Source organism: Sapajus apella, unplaced genomic scaffold, assembly GCF_009761245.1.
Source record: "Sapajus apella isolate SASKATOON/1434 unplaced genomic scaffold, GSC_monkey_1.0 scaffold87, whole genome shotgun sequence".
In the NCBI taxonomy this organism is placed as follows: domain Eukaryota; kingdom Metazoa; phylum Chordata; class Mammalia; order Primates; family Cebidae; genus Sapajus; species Sapajus apella.
In genome coordinates, this window is record NW_022437027.1 from 1,281,524 (window position 1) to 1,286,659 (window position 5,136).

A 5,136-nucleotide genomic window follows, 5' to 3' on the forward strand; every position below is an offset into this window, starting at 1 on the left:
CCAGTACCAGCTATTTTGGTTACTGTAGACTTGTAGTATAGTTTGAAGTCAGGTAATGTGATGCCTCCAGCTTTGTTCTTTTTGCTTAGGATTGTCTTGGGTGTGCAGGCTTCACTTTTAAGTCTAGTTCTCTTTTAATTTCTACCACATCTGCAGTTAGTTACTTCACTGATGTCTTAAACCTCTGAAAGTAATCCATAAGTGTTGGAATAAACTTATTCCAAACTTTTGTTAATGTTGGTATTTTGGAATCTTGTCATGAATCATTAATTTTCTTAATGACATCTAGAATGGTGAATCCTTTCCAGAATATTTTCAGGTTACTTAGTTCAGATTTATCAGAGAAATTTCTGTCTCTGGCAGCTATAGTTTATAAAGTGTATTTCTATAGTTTACTATAGTTTACAAAGTATACAGCCTGAAAGTCAAAAGTACTCTTTTATCTATGGGCTACAGAATCGATGTTATATAAATAGGCATGAAAACAACATTCATTTCTTTATACATCTACATCAGTGCTTTAGGTGAGTAGGTGCATTGTCAAGCAGCATTAATATTTTGAAAGGAATCTTTTTTCTCAGCGATAGATCTTAATCATAGGCTTAAAATTTTCAGCTAACAATGCTGTAAACTAATGTACTATCATCTACGATTTATTGTTCCATATATAAAACAGTAAACTTTGCCTAATCCTTAAGGCCCCTAGGATCTTTGAATAAATGAACATTGGCTTTAACTTCTAGACACCGGCTTCATTAACCTCTAAAAAGAGAGTTTGCTTCTCTTTTGAAGCTTTGAAGTGAAGTATCGACTTCTCTTCTCTACCTATGAAAATTCTAGATGGCATCTTCTAATAGAAGCCTTTTTTTTTTTTTTTTTCTTTCAAAAAAATTTTTTTTTTTTTTGTTTTTTTTTTTTTTTTTTTTTTGAGATGGAATTTCACTCTTGTTGCCCAGGCTGGAGTGTAATGGCATGATATTGACACACTGCAACCTCTGCCTCCTGGCTTCAAGCAATTCCCCTGCCTCAGCCTCCAGAATAGTTAGGATTACAGGTATGCACAACTGTACCCAGATAATTTTTGTACTTTTAGTAGAGACAGGGTTTCGCCATGTTGGCCAAGCTGGTCTCAAACTCCTGACCTCAGGTGATTCAACTGCCTCGGTCTCCCAAAGTGCTGGGATTACAGGCATGGGCCATCACACCTGGCCTGTTTTGTATAAATTTAAGGGATATAAGTGTAATTTTGTTACATGGCTATATTGTGTAGTTGTGAAGTCTGGGTGTTTAGTGTATCCATTATCCAAATAATGCACATTGTACCCATTAGGTAATTATCATCCGCCTCCCTCCCAACCCCTACTCTTCTTAGTTTCTGAGTCTATCATTCCACACATTATGCCCACATATATAGATTAGTTTTCACTTATAAGTAAGAACATATGACATTTTTTTTCTTCTGCTTCTGACTTGTTTCATTTAAGATAATGGCCTCAAGTTCCATCCATGTTGCTTCAAAGACATGATTTTGTTTTATGGCCAAATACTATTCTTTTGTGTACATATACATTGTCTCTATCCAGTCATCCTCTGATGGGCACTTAGGTTGAATCCAAATCTTTGCTGTTATGAATAGTGCTGCAATAAACATGAGTGCAGTTATCTTATTGGTAGATATAACTATTTCTTTTCCTTTGGGTAGATACCCAGTAGTGTAATTGCTAGATCAAACGGCAGCTCCATCTTTAGTTCTTTGATAAATCCCCATACTGTTTTCCATACAGGTTGTGCCAATTTGTATTTCATCAACAAGACACAATCCTTCCCCTTTCTCTGCCTCCTCAACCACATTTGTTACTTTTTGTCTTTTCAGTAATAGCCATTCAACTGATGTAAGATGACATCCCATTGTGGCATTAATTTAATTTCTCTGATGATTAGCAATGTTCAGCATTTTTATATCCTGGTTGGCTATTTGTATGAAACACAGCTATTGAAAGGAGAAATTTGAAAATGTTCTATTTTCAATAGATTTTTTTTATACAAATAGCCAACAAACGTATAAAAAATATGCAGCTTTTGAAAAATATCTATTAGTATCTTCTGGCCACTTTTTAATAGGGTTGTTTGTTGTGAGTTGCATTCCTTATAAATTATTGATATTAGTCCCCTGTCAAATGCATAGTTTACAAACATCCTCTCCCATTCTGTAGGCTGTCTGTTGACTCCGTTGATTGGTTCTTATGCTGTGCAGAAGCTTCTAAGTTTAATCAAGTACTACCTGACTATCTTTGTTTTTGTTGTTTTTGCTTTTGAGATACTAGTCATGAATTTTCCACCCAGACAAATGTCAAGAAGAGTCTTTCCTAGGCTTACCTCTAGTATCTTTATAGCTAAAAATATAAAATGCTTCATGAATTTGCATGACATCATTTAGCAGGGGCTATGTTAATTTCTTATGCATCATTCTGGTTTCAGTGTGCATGCTGCTGAATTCAACATGAAATCTGTTGTTTACTGTAAGTACTTTCATTAATAATTTGATTTGGATTTTCTAGATAATGTGCTACAGCTTCTAAATCAGCACTTGCAGTTTCATCTCGCACTTTTATGTTGTGAAGATGTCTTCCTTCCTTAAATCCCAAGAACCAACGTCTGCTAGTTTCCAACTTTTCTTCTCCAGCTTCCTCACCCCTCTCAGCCTTCACAGAATTGAAGAAACTTAGGGTCTCACTCTGGATTCAGGTTTAGTTTAAGGGAATATTGTGGCTGGTTTGATCTACCCACGCTAAGCAAACTTTCTTAATATCAGCAATAAGATTATTTCACTTCATCATTCCTGTGTTCACCGAAGTAGCACTTTTAATTTCCTTTAAGAACGTTTCCTTTGTACTCACAACTTTGCTAACTTGTACTCACAAGTCTAGTATAAGAGGCTTAGCTTTCAGCCTGTCTCAGTTTTTGGCATGCCTTCCTCACTAAGCTTATTTATTTCTAGCTTTTGATTTAAATTGAGAGGTGTGCAAATTTTCATTTCGGTTAAATACTTAGAGGCCATCGTAAGGTCATTTTTTTTTTTCTTTCCAACTTTTATTTTAGGCTCAGTGGGTCCATGTGCATGCAGGTTTGTTACATAAACAAATTGCATGTTGTGCGAGTTTGATGTACAGCTTATATCATCGCCCAGGTAGTAAGCATAATACTTGATAGGTAGCTTTTCAATCCTCATTCTCTTCCTACCCTCCAGCCTTAAGTAAACTCTGGTGTCTATTTTTCCTTTGTGTCATGTGAACTCAGTTTTTAGCTCACATTTATAAGTGAGAACATGTGGTTTTCTGCTGCTGTATAAGTTTTCTTAGAAAAATACCCTTCATTTCCATCCATGTTGCAGCAACGTGTAGGGTTATTAATTGGTCTAATTTCAAAATTATTGTGTCTCAGGGACTAAGGAGGACTGGGGATATGAAGAGAGATGATAGACTGGCCAGTCAGTGGAGTAGTCAAAACACACACAACATTTATTAAGTTTGCTGTCTTATATGGGAGCAGTTTGTGGTGCACCAAAACAATTACAATAGTAACACTGAAGATCACTGATTACAGATCTTCATCACAGATATAACAATAATGAAACTGTTTGAAATACTGTGAGAATTAACAAAATATGTTACAGGGACAGGAAATGAGTACATAATGTTGGAAAAATAGTGCTGATCGGCTTGCTCCACACAGGGTCACCACAAATCTTCAATTTGTAAAAAAAAACCCACAAAACCAAAAAGACCCATAATATTTACAAAGTGTAATAAAGCAAAGCACAATAAAATGAGATATGCCTATATAAAATGGTGCATTATTTGCATGTAACTTATGTACATCCTGTTGTATAATTTGTGATCTCCAGATTACTTATAATACTTAATATAAAGTAAATGCCATGTAAATAGTGAATATACTGTATTGTATTGTTTCTACTTATATTGCCTTTATTGCTTTATTATTATTTTTAGTTTTGGCAAATATTTTTGCTATGTGGTTGATTGAATCCACAGATGCAGAAGCAGTGGATATGGAAAGTGGTCTGTATATGCTGTGAGATAAGGCTCCAATTTTATTCTGTATGGGGACATCCATTTTTCCCAGAACCATTCATTGAAGAGACTGTCCTTTTCTCATTGTGTGTTGTTGGTAAAAAGAAAACAGATTGTAAATGCATAGGTTTATTTGTGGGCTTTCTACTCTCTTCCAATGGTTGATTTGACTTTTTACACCAGTATCACACTGTTTTGATTACAATTAGCTTTATAATATACTTTGAAATCAGAAAGTGGGATACTTCTAGCTTAGTTCCTTTGCCTTAAGACGTGTTTTGCTATTTGGTGTATTTTTTGTTTCCTCTTTTTCAGATCCATACAAATATTAGGATTTCTTTTCTATTTCTGTGAAAAATAACATGAAGTTTTGATAGAAATTGAATTAAATATGTACAGCACTTTGGGCAGTATGGGCATTTTAACTATATTACTTTTCTAATCAAGGAATATGGAGTATCTTTTCATTTGTTGGTGTCATCTTCAATTGTTCATCAGTAATTTATATTTTTCAGTGCACAGACCTCTCACTTGTTTGGTTAAATTTTCTTCCTAAAGTTTTATTTATTTATTATATTTATTTTGATGCAATTGTGAATGGAATTTTTTTTCTTCTTTTTTGGATACTTTGTTGATAGTATATGTGAATACTACTGATTTTTGTGTATGCTGATTTTGTAGCATGAAGCTTCATTGAATTTATCAGAAAATTTAACAGGTTTTTGATAATGTTTTTAATACATAAGATATGTCATTATCAAACAGAGATAATTTTATTTCTTCCTTTCTGATTTGCATGGCTTTTATTTTTTTATCTTGCCTAATTGCTCTGGCCAGGCATTCTATTACTAGGTTGAATAGATGGTGCTGGAGTAGGCATCCTTATTTTGTTCCTGACCTTAAAGGAAAAGCTTTCAAGCTTCTAGTGAACATAATCTTTGTCTAGATAAAGGTTATCAATTTCACTTACCTTTTCAAAAACCCAGCTTTTAGCTTTATCTTTTCTATTGTTTTTCTTGTCTCTATATAGCAGATTTCTGCTCTG

General features: G+C 34.2%; 1 non-coding gene across 1 annotated transcript; it reads right to left on the reverse strand.

The window, feature by feature from the left end:
• Positions 1–2,395: 2,395 nt before the first annotated feature.
• LOC116534479 lies at positions 2,396–2,502 on the reverse strand. The gene has a single exon (XR_004261746.1). It is a non-coding gene; the product is annotated as a U6 spliceosomal RNA (small nuclear RNA).
• Between the last annotated feature and the right edge of the window lie 2,634 nt (positions 2,503–5,136).